This window comes from Chiloscyllium punctatum, chromosome 1 (assembly GCF_047496795.1).
Source record: "Chiloscyllium punctatum isolate Juve2018m chromosome 1, sChiPun1.3, whole genome shotgun sequence".
NCBI lineage: Eukaryota > Metazoa > Chordata > Chondrichthyes > Orectolobiformes > Hemiscylliidae > Chiloscyllium > Chiloscyllium punctatum.
In genome coordinates, this window is record NC_092739.1 from 57648299 (window position 1) to 57664787 (window position 16489).

Below are 16489 nucleotides of genomic sequence, written 5' to 3' on the forward strand. Positions count from 1 at the left end.
CACACAACACCAGGTTATAGTCCAACAGGTTTAATTGGAAGTACACTAGCTTTCGGAGCGCGTCCTTCATCAGGTGGTTCACTCCGAAAGCTAGTGCTTCCAATTAAACCTGTTGGACTATAACCTGGTGTTGTGTGATTTTTTAACTTTGTACACCCCAGTCTAACACCAGCATCTCCAAATCATGGTAAACAGAGGATTGGGTGGGAAAATGTGAAATTGTCTATCTTGGTATGAAGAACAAAAAATGTCAAAATGGTGAAAGTTTGCAGAGTGAAATCTGGTGCCTGAGTGCATAAATTGTAAAAGATTAGAATGCAGGTGCAGCAAGTAATCAGGAAAGTTAATAGAATTTTATCATTTATTGTGAGGGGGATTGTATAGAAAAGTAGGGAGTTTATACTTCATATACACAGGCACTGGTAAGACTGCATCTGGAATGCTGTGTAAAGTATTGGCAAGCTCATTTATATAAGAATGTCAGTGCATTGGACGCACTTCAATGTAGGTTTACCAGCCTACTGTTTGGAATGGGTGTGATGTCTGAATGAGGAAAGGTTGGACAGACTCAGCTTGTATCTGCTGTACACTAGTAAAATAAGAGCCAATTTGCTAGAAACATAACATTCTGAGGGGCCTTGACAGGGTAGATGTGGAGAGAATGCATCCTTTTTACAGGAGAATCTAGAACTAGGGTCTCTGTTTAAAAATCAGGGACCATCCTTCAAAAGCAAAGATGATATGAGATTGTTTTCTCTTCCCATTAAGCAGAAATTGTTGGAGAAACTCAGTGGGTCTGGCAGAATCTGTGGAGTGAAATTAGTTAACATTTCAAGTCCAGTGACTCTTTCTCAGATGGGGGATTGAGAGTCTTTGAAGCTTTGCTTCCTCCACCTGTTCAGGAAGAAAGTCCTTGAATATTTTTAGACATGGATAGATTCATGCTAAGTAAAGTGCTGATAGGTTACTGTGGATATGTGGAAATGTAGAGTTGAGGTTACAATTAGATCAGCCATGATCATACTAAATGGCATAACAGGCTGAAGGGGCCAAATAGCGGCTATTCCTTGATCGAATGTTTAAACTGAGCTTGGGCAGTCCATTTTGATTAACACTTTTGGCTTGGTTTGCTGTAGTCAATTAAGCTGACAAAAAGACATGCAATTGTGATAGCCAATCCATGAAGTATTAAGTTAGATCTTCACCACATATATTTCTTATTTTCAAAGTTTGCAAAGTAGAGTTTAGTAGTTGAGACATCATTGATGCCTAAGGTTGCAGAAGAAGTATTTAAAATTATGCAAAGCAGAAATCTTCCACTTGCTGCGTTTTTTTGGTTGTCTCTGTTAGTTTGGTGAAACAGCCACTCTGTTATTTTGGCTATAATGAGGAAATGTTTGCCTTAAGGTTTTTTTTTACCTCCAGCTTACTCTGTTGAATGAGAAAGTGCTTGAAAGTGATCAGTTGAATAGAAGATTCAGTGCGGGCATTGGTTATGAATTGAAAATAAGTTTTCCCAATGCACAGGAAGAAAATTATTTAAATTATTTAAATTTTTTTATTGATGTGGGACAAAGCCTACATATTAGAATTTTTCAATCAATTTCATGTCAGCCATGGGAAATACTACATCAGCATAATATACTTTTCCTTTTGTCAGTCCCTGTAACACCATAGTTTTAGCAAAATCCTGTAGACCAAATCTCATTCTTGGGTTTTATGGAGGGGAATCTGTTGTTTGTTTCTTAATGGGCTTGATAGTGTAAATGCTGAAAGAATGTTTCCCCTCAGGAAAGTAGATGACCAGAGGGCATAGTCTCACAATAAAGGGACACCAGTTTAAGACAGATGTGGAGGAGTTTCAACGGAGGGTTGAGACACTTTGAAATTGTTTGCTGCAGGGAGCTGTGGGAGTGGAGTCCTTGTGTATATTTTAAGGCTGAGATTGATAGATAGATAGACATATTCTTGATAAGTAGGCGAATCAAGGGTTACAGGGAGAATGTGGAAAGTGGATGTGAGATATGTCTGATCAGCCATGATACTATTAAATGGTGGAACAGGCTCACTTAGAATCCTAGAGATGTATAGCATGGAAACAGACCCTTCGGTCCAACCCGTCCATGCCGACCAGATATCCCAACCCAATCTAGTCCCACCTGCCAGAACTTGACCCATATCCTTCCAAACCCCTTCCTATTCATATACCCATCCAAATGACTCTTAAATGTTGCAGTTGTACCAGCCTCCACCACTTCCTCTGGCAGTGCATTTCATACACGTACCACCCTCAGTGTGGAAAAAGTTGCCCCACAGGTCTCTCTTTTTTTAAATCTTTTTCCCCTCTCACCCTAAACCTAAGCCCTCTAATTCTGGATTCCCCAACCCCAGGGAAAAGACTTTGTCTATTTCCTCTATCCATGCCCCTCATAATTTTATAAACCTCTATAAGGTCACCCCTCGGCCTCCGACGCTCCGGGGAAAACAGCCCCAGCCTGTTCAGCCTCTCCCTATAGCTCAAATTCTCCAACCCTGGCAACATCCTTGTAAGTCTTTTCTGAACCCTTTCAAGTTTCACAACATCCTTCCGGTAGGAAGGAGACCAGAATTACACACAATATTCCAACAGTGGCCTAATCAATGTCCTGTACAGCCACAACATGACCTCCCAACTCCTGTACTCAATACTCTGACCAATAAAAGAAAACATACCAAACGCCTTCATTATCCTCTCTACCTGCAACTCCACTTTCAAGGAGCTATGAACCTGCACTCCAAGATCCCTTTGTTCAGCAACACTCCCTAGGACCTTACCATTGAATGTATAAGTCCTGCTAAGATTTGCTTTCCCAAAATGCAGCACCTCACATTTATCTGAATTAAACTCCATCTGCCACTTTTCAGCCCATTGGCCCATCTGATCATGATTCTGTTGTAATCTGAGGTATCCCTCTTCGCTGTCCACTACACCTCCAATTTTGGTGTCATCTGCAAACTTGCTAACTGTACCTCTTATGCTCGCATCCAAATCATTTATGTAAATGACAAAAAGTAGAGGGCCCAGCACCGATCCTTGTGGCACTCCACTGGTCACAGGGCTCCAGTCTGAAAAACAATCCTCCACCACCACCCTCTCTCTTCTACCTTTGAGCCAGTTCTGTATCCAAATGACTAGTTCCCCCTGTATTCCGTGAAATCTAACCTTGCTAACCAGTCTCCCATGAGGAACCTTGTCGAATGCCTTACTGAAGTCCATATAGATCACATCTACTGCTCTGCGCTCATCAATCCTCTTTGTTACTTCCTCAAAAAACAATCAAGTTGGTGAGACATGATTTCCCACGCACAAAGCCATGTTGACTATCCGTAATCAGTCCTTGCCTTTCCAAATACATGTGCATCTTGTCCCTCAGAATTCCCTCCAACAACCTGCCCAGCACCGACGTCAGGCTCACTGGTCTGTAGTTCCCTGTCTTGTCATTACCACCCTTCTTAAACAGTGGCACCACATTTGCCAACCTCCAGTCTTCCGGCACCTCACCTGTGACTATAGATGATACAAATATCTCAGCAAGAGGCCCAGTAATCACTTCTCTAGCTTCCCACAGAGTTCTAGGGTACATCTGACCAGGTCTTGGGGATTTATCCACCTTTATGCTTTACAAGACATCCAGCACTTCCTCCTCTGTAATCTGAACATTTTGCTAGGTGTCATCATCTATTTCCCCACATTCTACATCTTCCATATCCTTTTCCACAGTAAATACTGATGCAAAATACTCATTTGGTATCTCCCCCATTTTCTGTGGCTCCACACAAAGGCCGCCCTGCTGATCTTTGAGGGGCCCTATTTTCTCCCTAGTTACCCTTTTTGTCCTTAATGTATTTGTAAAAACCCTTGGCGTAATCTTGTTCCCATTTCATATGGGTTTTGTAGTGAGCTACATGAAGCTTAAATACTCTTCCCCAAAAATCTGTTTGTGGGACGAACAGCCTACCCTTTTCCCCCCACCACAGAAACTTTAATTTTGCTGCCGGGCCCGCCTTATTGATTCACTGGGCTGATGTGTTTAGAGGAAGAGCTGTGATTGGAGCCAGGTGGACTGATGTGCCTGTGAACTACTTTGTGCTTTCCTGCTGGCATCTAATAGGGACTGACCTATTAGGAGAGGTCACATGATCAGACTTTGATGTATTTTCTATACTGAAGATATACTTTGTTCAGAGAAACCAATGTCATCAGACTCGACTGCTAATTTGAAATGTCGATGCCTAAATAGCTATTGTGGTGGGATAGCCATAAGGAGTGTTTCAATTGCAATTCATATTTGAAATGATATTTCATGAATGTGACAGTTGAGGGGCAGCAGTTTGTTTGGCCCCACCATCATCAGTTTCTGAAACTTCTGTCCAAGTAAGAATGAGATTTGGAAACATGCTCACAGGATTCAGATGAACAGAGAATCACATTCTAAATGTTACAGCCTGCTGTAAGGATACCATTATTCACCATACCAGAGGGTTGGCAAAATTTGGGATGGTAATGGCCAGCTGCAATTTGGCTGGACCTTTTTGTTGATGTTCGTTGTGTTGATCATCTGTGGAAACAGTGGGTTGAAGGGATATAGAGGGTAATCCTCCTTGCAAACAAATCCTGCACTATTACCTCACCACCTCAGCCAGTTGTACAGGATCAGGTGGCAAGCTTCTGCGGTGATTTTTCTTTTTCTTCCTTGTACATTGGCCTGCTGTCATATTATCCTGACCTCTTCACCTTTAATGTAGACTATTGATGGATTGCATTGACTTTTTAAGATCCGTGAAAGCTTTTAGATCATATTTAATTATCCAATCTTTTAACATTCTATTTGCGTACAGTTTGAGTTTCCTCCCCTACGTTTTCCCCCTGGGCCTGGCTGAATTTGCACTGGATTGCTGAATTGCTACACAGATAAACTTGGACAGGAGAGTTTGAGTGATCTTCAGGGTGGTGTTAAGGTAGGGCCATTCCTAGCTGACTGACTTCACAACTGCATTTTGAGGAGCAAAATAATCACATCCAGATCTGCTAGTTCTTTGTTTGTGAATTTGTCTCTTTGAATGAGAGCAATCGTCTTTGCTATTTGTTTTACTTTTCTGTAATTTATGATTCAGTAAACAAGCCAGAAGCTTGTTGAATTGAAGGAGTATTCTGTTGCAGTTAGAATAAATGGAGAGTTTGGCCATTGCTTCTGGACTGTAGAAACATCAAGATGGCTGTGAGATGTGAAGAATTTTGTATTGCTGCCCACCAAGTCTTCCCACAGCTACTGAGGCTCCTACTGGAGTTGTTTCTTGAATTAATAAGAGTCAAAACCCTTTTTTTTGACATGTTCTGTTTTGGTATGTGTAATGGCACAGGATACTGCCATGACGTCTTTGGGTACTTACAGACCAGCTTATGCTGCTGATCTGTAAGATGCACAATAAAACAATCTGTATAAATAAGCAGAAGTCCAGTTCTAGGCTAGTTTAGGAAAACCATTCACACCTCAACTTTCCTGGTCAGCAGGGTGGCCATTCTCCGTAATACCATTAGCTGCAGCAGTAAATGGAGGTAAAGCCAGAAGGTAAATTGGTTCCATTTTAGACTGGACTGAAGAATTCTTTACAGATGTCCAGATTAGAAATTGTTAGCACGTTGATTGGAATATTATCTTCTCAGAGCTGAGGTCAATCTGGTCTTCTACTTTGGAATGAAATGTTTCTGGTTGTGATTGTAAACCAGTTGATGTTGTCCAAAACAGAATCCAGTTCATGGTGAGAACATGTTGGGCATTACCTTAGCAGAATCAGTCAAGACCAGAGTAGATTACCTTGTGAGAAAATAAAATTTCATACTGTTGCTTTTAAAGTGCTGTTTAGAGGGTGGAGTTGGCATGGAATGATGTAAATGGAGCTTTACTCTGACCTAACCTGTTTTTTATTTGACTGAGGTGTGGTTATGTTGACACTACATTTTTAAAAAGAAGTAATTGCTTTGCAGTTTCTGGTATTTGTCATGGACCTGTCCTTTGACCTGTATGCTTCAGGACTGGGGTGGAATGTGGGATGGGAGGATACAAGTGTTTGCCCACCTTCTCTGTAGCTACAGGGCTGGCCTCCCACTGGGTGGAGGAGGGACGGATAGTCTGTCCAGGCACATGGCTATGCAACGTGGCATTTTAAAGGCAAATATAAGCTTAGCTTAACTTGTCTCTTGCTCTGTCCACATTCTTGCACTTGCAGCTCCCATCCCACCCATTGGCTCAAACGGAACCCGAGACCACTCTCCCCTTTGGCTGATGCTTTTGAAATTGCTGCCAGTGTGTCCAGACCACACCATTCAGGTTTGAGCTCTGGAAACACATTTTCCTAATCTCCACACTGCAATTTTAAAAATTCAGGCAATCAGATCAGATTCTACACGTTCACTGACTACACTCCAATCTGACTCTCTTCCACCTCTCTCTTTTTCTCTGTCTGTCTGTCTGTCTGTCTGTCTCTCTCTCCCTCTGTCTTGACACCCCCATATGTCTTTCCATCCATGTCCAAATGAATTTCCTTATTTAAATATTGGAAAGACTTAACCATGTATCTTGGCCTTCACCATAGACTAGTATCCCTTACTTCAACCTCGCAGTCCTCCACAACTACAATTTCCCATTCAATTAAACCAAACTTCAGCTTCCCATTTGACTCCAAGCTAATCCAGTATCACCCATCTGCCTTTGCTCCCAACCTGCATCAGCCCATCTGTTATTGAAACCTTTCCCCATGTTTTTATGAACTTCAGGCACAAATATTCTAATGCTTTCTTAGCGTATCTGCTATCTACTAAGCTTCACTAACTTAAACTAATCTAAAGCTAGTTCTTGTGCTCACCCAGTGCTCATGTGCTTACTGACCTACTCTGGCTTTGGTTCCCAATGCGTGGAATTTAAAATTTGCGTTCTAGCATCCAAGACCTTCATGCTCTTTCTCTTCTGTAATTCCATAGTCTGGACTCCTTTTGGATTGGTAAAAGTTGTGTTATTTTGTTGTTGGGCTGGAGGTAAGGGTTGAGTTTGGGAAACTCTTGTTGAAGCAAAGAGACTTTCCAAATGTTCTTTTGAATTCAACAGCAGCTCAAGTTACCTTTTCTGTAGTCTCTTGGCTAAAGGCGGCTATAGGGTGGGTTGGCCTTCAGTAATTTTCTCCAACCCTACAGCTCTCCACAAATTCTGTGTTCCTCTAACTGTAGTCTCTGGTGTTTTTCCCAATTCCTTTACATTTTGGGCAGCCTTACCATTAGCTGTCAAGGCCCTAAATCGTGGCATTCCTGCACTGACTTTGCTCCTCTCCTTTTTCGGATGCTCTTCATGTGGATGTCTTCAAGTTTTCACTTGTTTCCCAAAAAGTGACTTCTGTATGATTTATACTTTTTATGTAAGCCTGGAGATTTTGTTTCTGCATTCAAAGATGTTTGTTGCAGTGGCAATCCCTTGCCTTATAATCAACAGTTACCACCCTCCTGAAAAGAAGAACAGAACAAACCATTTGATGATTATTTAATTGGAAGATCACGCTGCCTTGTGAGAGTGTAATTTTTGTAAGGAGGAAGTGAAGACTTTAGATGCTGGAGATCAGAGTCAAAAAGTATGGTGCTGGAAAAGCACAGCAGGTCAGGCAGCATCCGAGGAGCAGGAGAGTCAAGGTTTCATCAGGAATATAGGTGGGGTGGTGCCCAAGGAGGCTGAGAGATAAATAGGAGGACGGTGTTATTTCTGAAATGTTGGCCTGGATTTCTGGAGCTGTCATGGTCCCCACTCCCTCTGCCAAAGTTTGGGCCCCACCTCAATCCTGACAGGTAGATAATTGTGAAAGGAAGATATTTTTGGACAAGTTGTCAGTTCGTGATTCCTTCCCCTTACATTTCGTTTTGCTTCTGATATGTGCTTGCCTTCAAAGGAGGCCATTTCATATTGTAGTTGGTTGCATCAGGTATTTTTTGCTCTAAGGTGTGGCTTCTATCCACTTATCAAGAGCAAGCTCGGCCCCAGTGACTGACCACTTGGATTGCTCACAGAGCGCTTCAGGGAACATCTCTGGGACACCCGCACCAATCAACCCCACCGCCCCTTGGTCCAACATTTCAACTCCCCCTCCCACTCTGCCGAAGATATGTAGGTCCTGGGCCGCCTCTAGCGTCGCTCCCGCACCACCTGACACCTGGAGGAAGAACGCCTCATCTTCCACCTCGGAACACTTAAACCCCAGGGCATCAATGTGGACTTCACCAGTTTCCTCATTTCCCCTCCATCCACCTTACCTCAGTTCCAACCTTCCAGCTGAGCACTGTCCTCATGACCTGTCCTACCTGTCAATCTCCCTTCCCACCTATTCTCTCCACCCTCCCCTCTTACCTATCATCTCCATTCACCTGTTATACTCTTTGCTACCTTCTCCCCAGCAACCCCCCCCCCCCCACCCCCACCACCACCACCACCACCACCAATTTGTCTCTTCATTGTAACCTTTGAATAGTACTTACTACAATTTTTAGAATTCTCAAGTCAATCCTTTCTTTGGAAACGTTGGTGAGATCACATTTTTAAGATTCATTAAGGTGGTTTTCAATACAATGTCTGCCAGGCATGGTCATGTTGACTTTGAAATGCTTATTAAAATGTCATCTATGTGTAATCTTTTAACCCTCATAAATTTTCATAATAAAGGAAACCTGAAAATAGTGTACAGAGTATTGTATTTTAAATACAGTTTAAAATTCAAATTTATTTGAAATATGTACATTCTTTGTGAAGTTCTGCTTTAGACATTGTGATTGCATTCAGCAAGCTTTGATGTCCAGTAGAATAAACAACTTGTTTAACATTGCTGTGATGCTAGGGGAAAAATATTCACTTTAATCAATATTTAGTTTTGATCCTGGTATAGATTTGACACAGTGCCAGGAATAATATTTATAATGTAATGTTTTATAATGTAGTAAGTCCATTCTGAAAGCTTTCATTGACTTTTTTTTTAGGACTATAAGATATATATTTGAACCAGAACACAGTATTTCCCAAGTAATTCTTAATATGCATTTTTCAAGCTAATTGTGAAAGGTCATTTTCTGTTTGCCTTGTGACAACTAACGAGAGAGTGAAGCAGCCTCAAGCGACTGTGTACTGTTCATTGTACAGGTGGTTCTCCTATAGCATGTTTCTACAGCATGAATTGACTATAACCCGATTGTCAATTTTAGACCGATATTTTAGATACTTTCCGTACCGGTATTGGCTATAACACAATTCTGGCCCCAATAATTTAATTTAAATGGTGCTGGTATTGCATGATTTTCTTATAAAGCGAGATTGCATGGGAACCAAACTATGGCGTTAGAAGAAACCTACCTGTATTTAGGTCCCCTGGGGCTCCGATTTGAGGCCATGATGACCATGTTCCTTATCTGGAATTTTGTCGGGTTTCAGTAGGCATTTAGATGACTGATCCAATACCAGACGTTCCGACTGGAAAAAGGCCACTGAAGATGACTTCTGGGCAATTTGCCAGTTTGACTTCCTGGCCTTACACTAGCTCTCTGCCTCTGGTATGTGCTTGCTTTTGGAGAAGGCCATTTCATATTTATTTGGTTGCACTGGGTGGAGTGATCCTGGTTCTACCTGGGATGTGAAGTTGAAATGAAGATTCCTAAGTGAAGTCTTCCGACTGTCCTTGTACGACTTCTCTTGACCATGCTCCAGACTCATGCTGTCGTACAGAATTTGCTTTGATGAGCAAGGGTCAAACATTCTACATGACCAGCTCGATTTTAGTTGTGATTGTCCCAGTATAGTTGTGCATGTTCAACATGCAAGCTTAAGTGAGCACCTCAATGTGTGGTCTTTGGCCTGCCATCTGATGTTCAGTAGCTTGTGCAGGCAGGTCAGGTGAAACCAGATGATCATGGCATGGTCCAAGTGTCACCTATGTTGAGCAGGATGGGCTGGGCTTGTTAACCTTTTTTAGGCAGATGTATTCCTCTTCATTCCCAAACTGATGTTTGGAATCTGTGAAGGCTGAACTTCGGTAATTCTTATGTGTCTCTAGCGAAATGGATAGTTCGGGAAAGTGTGCTACTGAGTTAACCCAACTAACACATTGCAGACAGCTTCTTGACATGGAGTAAAACCTTGATCTTGAGATGGGGGTTTCCTGGATCAGGCTGGTACATTACTTCAGTTTTCTTTTGCTGCTTCTAATGCTGAGGTTTGTTGTATGCATTGAAGGACAAATCCATGCTATGATGCACAGTCATTGGCATATGGGAAATATATACCCCTGGAGTTCTTTATCATTGTCCAAATATGTTGAGATTGAGTGGCTTCCCATTCAAGTGATATCTGATTTCAATACCAAAAACACCAATATAGACAGCGTGACAAAGCAAAACATGCCAAAGGGGGTTAAAGATGGTTCGGGATCCATTAGTGAATGGGAATGGGTCAGAAGACTCACCATTATCCTGGATGTGTGCAAGCACGTCATCGTGGAACTGTTGAAGCATTGTGATAAACTACACACGGCAGCAGAATATTTTCCATTACCTTCCAGATATGCTCATGGCTGACTGTCAAAGGTCTTGGTCAGGTCAACCGACATCATGTAGATATCTGTATTCTGGAGCTGCCTGACTGAAGACACCGTATTGGTGGTCCCTCCACGTTTCCTGAGACTACACTGTCAGGTTGTTGTACCAAGCTGTTCGGGAAGATTCTGCAGAAGATATTTGGCACCATTCCTCTATTGTATGATTTGATGAGTAGCATTTGGCTTGTATATAGGTGGACAGTGGAGTTACCTTTTTACTTTAGTGGCATGGTTCCATGTTTCCACGTCGACAGAGATCAATGAACTCCTTGATCAAGTATTGGTCACCACTGACAGGGATACTATCCGCGCTTGGAGTGTTAGCAGGATTTAAGATTTGGTATAAAAGCTCAGCTGGTTAAAATCCAACCAATAATATTTTGGTTGAGCATATTTATGGCAGGGAACTGGTTAATCTGGGATTTTGAGGTTTATTTACAAAGTCATCATATTTTTGTTTTTCAAGGTGCATCACAAAATGAAATACAAATCATAATTGTTAAGGATGCAGTCTTGTTTACTGTCTATTTTGCTTTTACATATCAAAGAATTGTGAAATCAGTAAATGGAACAATGATTTGTCTTTCATATGGTTAGAATAGGTCGGTGTATACCTCTCCATCTATGAGCCAGAAAGCGAAGTGAACCAATCTCATTCAAGGACGGTCTCGACTGGGAAAGAAGCCAGTGATTAGTGTACTCTGGCCAAATTCCCTTAGCCTGTTTACATTGTTGTTTGTGCTTTGCATGCATTGACCAGTTTATGTATTGAAAACACTATCTGTCTCCTCATCAACTTGGGTAAAGGGATGCAGAATTTGGTTCAATTTATTAACAACATATTCCTGATTAAAAATCCAGGTTTTGGGCATAAGCCCTTCATTAGGAATGACGCTAGTGGGCCAGGGCTGAGAGCTAAGTGGGGGGGGGGGGGGGGGGAGGAAGAGAGGGTGGGGTGGGTAGCTGAGAAAACAATAGGTGGATGAAGGCAAGGGAGAAGATGATAGATCGAGGGGATTGATGGGCAAGTCTGGAGGGCAGTGCGGAGTCAGAGACTTGGGATTGGGATAATGTTGGGGGTGGGGAAATGAGGAAGCTGTTGAAATCCACATTTGTCCTGTGGATTTCCCAAGGCGGAATATGAGGCATTCTTCCTCCAGGCGTCGGGTGGTAAGGATTTGGCGATGGAGGAGGCCCAGGACCTGCATGTCTTTGTTGGAGTGGGAGGGGGAGTTGAAGTATGGAGGGAAGGTCTTACAAGGAAAGGCTGAGGGACTTGAGGCTGTTTTTGTTAGAGAGAAGAAGGTTGAGAGGTGACTTAATAGAGACATGTAAGATAATCAGAGGGTTAGATAGAGTGGACAGGAAGAGCCTTTTTCCAAGTATGGTGACAGCGAGCACGAGGGGGCATAGCTTTAAATTAAGGGGTGATAGATATTGGACAGATGTCAGAGGTAGTTTCTTTACTCAGAGTAGTAAGGATATGGAATGCTTTGCCTGCAACAGTAGTAGATTCGCCAACTTTAAGTACATTTAAGCCGTCATTGGACAAGCATATGGACGTACATGGAATAGTGTAGGTTAGATGGGCTTCAGATTGGTATGACAGGTCGACGCAACATCGAGGGCCGAAGGGCCTGTACTACGCTGTAATGATCTATGTTCTAAGTGTTCAGCCACAGGGCGGTGTCCCAGAGATGTTCTCTCAAACGATATGCAAGCAGGTGTTCTGTCTCCCCGATGTAGAGGAGACCACATTGGGTGAAATCAATACAGTAGATGACATTGATAGAGGTATTCCATTGATTGTGGAAGGATCCTTAAGCAGAGGTGGGGGGGGACTGTGTTGGGTGCAGGTTATGTACTTCCTACAGCAGCAGGGGAAGGTGCCAGATGTGGGATGATGGGGGTTGTGGACCTGACAAGGGAGTCACGGCTGGATGGCCTCTCTGGACGCTGATAGTTGGGGTGGGGTGATGTGGGAGCAGAGTGAGTGGGGGTGGTGGTGGAGGGAGGGAAATATGTCTGGTGGTGGCTTCCGTTTGGAGGTGGCGAAAGTGGCAAAGGATGATGCTATGTATGCGGAGGTTGGTGGGGTGGAAGGTGATGACTGGGGTTGGGGGGGGGGGGGTGTCTATCCTTGTTGTGTTGGGAGGGGTGGGGTTCAAAGGCGGTGATGTGTGAAGTGGAGGAGATGCGCTGGAGGGCATTGCCAATCATGTGGAAAGGGAAATTACAATCTTGGAAAGAGGAGGCCATCTGGGACTTTGAGGTGGAATTGGTCATCCTGGGAACAGATGAGGCGGAGGAATTGGGTATAAGGGATGGCGGCTATACAAGAGGCAGGGTGGGAGGAGGCGTAGCCTAGGTAGCTGTGGGAGTTGGTGGGCTTGTGGTAGATGTCTGTGTCTGTGGTTAGAGTGGTTGACAGAAAAGGTGATGGAGAGGTCCATGTGATGGAGAGGTCCAGAGGATGGGGAAGGAGCTGTCCGGGATGGTCCAGGTGAATTTGACGAAGGTCTCAAAGCCCTCTTTCTTTCTCCCATGCCGTCCCCACCAGTACCCTTCCACCGTCACAGTCATCCATGTGGCTGAACTGGTCCTCACCCTCAACAACTTCTCCTTCCAATCCTCCCACTTCCTCCAAACCAAAAGGGGTAGCATGGGACACCACCCCCCCCACTTGTTCCTCTGCTATATCAATGATTGTATCAGCGCCACGATCTGCTCCCACAAGGAGGTTGATTAGTTCATCAACTTCACTAACACCTTCCACCAAAACTCAAATTCGCCTGGACTATCTTGGACACCTCCCTCCCCTTTCTGGACCTCTCCATCACCGTCTCCGCCCACCGACTAACCACAGATATTACTACAAACCCACCGACTCCCAAAGCTACCTAGACTACACCACCTTCCACCTTACTTCCTGTAAAAACACCATCCCTTTTCCCACTTCCTCCCCTGCATCTGTTGCCAGGATGACTAGTTCCACCTCAAAGTTCCAGATGATTGCAACTTCCCTTTCCATGTGGTGGTTGATGCCCTCCAGCACATCTCCTCCACTTCCTGCTTCTCTGCCCGTGAACCCCACCCCTCCCAAAGCAACAAGGACAGAACCCCCCCCCCCCCCACTCCGATCCTCACCTTCCATTCCACCAGCCTCTGAATACATCGCATCATCCTCCGCCACCTCCAAACGGACCCCACCACCAAGAGATATTTCCCTCTCCAACCCTATCAGCGTTCTGGAGAGACAATTTGCTCTGTGACTCCCTTGTCAGGTCCCCCCCCCCCCCACCACCACCACCAGCCCACACCCCACTCCTGGCACCTTCCCCTGCCACCGCAGGAAGTGCAAAACCTGTGTCCACACCACTCCCCTCACCACCGTCCACATCAGACAGGAATTTACCTGTACCTCTACCAATGTCAGCTACTGTATCAATTGCACCCGATGTGGTCTCCTCTACGTTGGGGAGACAGGACGCCTTCTTGCAGATTATTTTAGAGAACATCTCTGGGACACCAACCCCATCGGCCTGTGGCTGAACACTTCAACTCCCCCTCCCACTCCTTCAAGTACATGCAGGTCCTGGGCCTCCTGCACCGCCAAACCATTACCGGACGATGCCTGGAGGAGGAACACTTCATATTCCCCCTTGGGACCCTGCAACCACATGGGATAAATGTGGATTTCAAAAGCTTCCTTATTTCCCGTCCTCCCACATTATCCTAGTCCCAAGCCTCCAACTCGGTACACCCTCCGGATCTGTCCATCAGCTTCCCCCCTCTTCCCCCCCCCCCCCCCCCCCCCCCCCCCCCCCGCCGACCTATCACCTTCCCCCTCACCGCCATCCACCTATCGTTTTATCGTTTTCTCAGCTACCCACCCCATCCCCCCTCCCATTTATCTCTCAGCCCAACCCACAAGCCACATTCCTGATGAAGGGCGTATGCCCAAAATGTCGATTCTCCTGCTCTTTGGATGTTGCCTGGCCTGCTGTGCTTTCCCAGCAACACACTCTTGACTCTGATCTCCCGCATCCGCAGTCCTCACTTTCTCCTAAAAAAAAATACCAGGTGTGCATTTCCCACGATCATCCAGTATGCACTGCCTACCTAGCTCTATTTGCCTGAGAGGGGGTATGACCTGCAATATTCGAGGTGTTTGAGCTCAGCTGTTGGAATCTCCTTCCTCTCTCACATACAGCTGGCTCTCTTCGGAGGTGTGTCTTGCAGGTCAGGATGGATCTTCTCCCGGGTTGTCTGGGTTGCCGCATATTCTTTTCCACAAGTCTTGCTGTGAGTCTTTGCTGAAGGGATATGTGTTCTCAGCCCTGTCACCCTTGAGTTTTCTGAATGTCCTGTAGCCTTTGGCCAAGGGGTCATGAACTGGGTTCGAATCATCGAATGGGGTCTTGCCAATACCCTTCACTGTTGCTATGGTAGCAGGTATAAAGAGCATATACTCAGGAGGTCAAGGTGCCAGAATGTCTGATCAATATTTCTCCAATATACGGCCCTTGGGCTAGTTGTAACTGCTTTCCCATGATCGTTTGTAACCCCTTTGACCTTGTTTTGCCTTCTCTGTAATGAATAGCTGCTGGCTGCTGTTAAATTTATTTTGAGACAAAAAGACTGTAGATGCTGGAATCCAAGGTAGACAAGCAGGAGACTTGTTTGGCCAGTTTTTTGTCAGGCCCAATTTCTCTGGAAGTGACTCAGTTCAGAATGTGCAGTTTTGGGCCTGTGGTCACTTGACTACAGTGTCATCTTGAGAACATACTTTGCCACATCAACACTTGGAAAGATTACATTTGGTCCCCATAGCCAAATCAATTGAATAGCATTCCAGGTACTTTGCTAGTTGCACCCTGCAAATTGTTGAAATGATCATTATGGTTTACTAAACTGGTTGTCAAGAATAATCATAGAATCCATACATTTTCTCTGTGGCAGTTTTTTTTTGTTTATCTTCTAGCGCCTGTCCATCCTCCCTACACTATGCTCTCTGCACACCAGCTATTGCAATTACAAAATGTCCTGTGCTGTCTCAAAGGAAAGACCAGGTGTGTGAAATATACAGGTATTTTTGTTTTGTACTGGTGGACCCAATTTTTAAGGAAAAAGCACTGTAATAGGGTATCACACTAAAATTTGAGGTATTTTTCTTTTATGCAATGCTCTCTCCCAGGTGTTGTCTTTGGCTTTCCACATGAGTGAGATAGAGGCTGATTCCCACCAGCAGCAGTGTTTCCAGTTGCCCAGTAGGAATTTGCGAGCTAATTTTTAGGGTAATTTAAAATGCAGTGGGTTGCTGCATTGAGGATGGAGTGGTGAATAGAAGGATGAACTTCAGAGATTTTTTTCATCCTTGACTTAAAATACTTACAAAATTCAACCTTTCTAAGTATAAAGAAATTGTAGAATTTTAATTCAGTAGAATAAGAAGACAACAATGGATTTTAATTAGATTGATGTTATGAAACGTACAAACTAAATACTGAATCTATTAGTGTAAAAGATTATTTTAGATTTTTTTTTAAGGTTAAATTTATGGGGTCGATTGTTAATGGATGCTACTTTTGCAGGGCTGAAATTCATGCTAAAGCCCAAAATACTGTGTTGTTAGCAGAAGCCCAATTGATCTCTCAACGAATAAAAGAAAAAAGAAGCAACAAATTATGGTAATTACCGGATAGAAACAAAAATGTATGATTACTTTGTAGCTTCCTTCTGCTGATTTCTGATTACTCATTGGTGAAACTATAATCTCTTACTTTCTAGTTCAGCAGGGAGCTTTTGTGCTGCCTTTGTTCTCTGCTAAAGTACG

General features: G+C 43.9%; 1 protein-coding gene across 1 annotated transcript in view; it reads left to right on the top strand.

Moving 5' to 3' along the window:
- stim2b (stromal interaction molecule 2b) overlaps positions 1-16489 on the top strand; it is a 134778-nt gene that overhangs the window by 41219 nt on the left and 77070 nt on the right. The gene's annotated exons all lie outside the window — the stretch shown is intronic.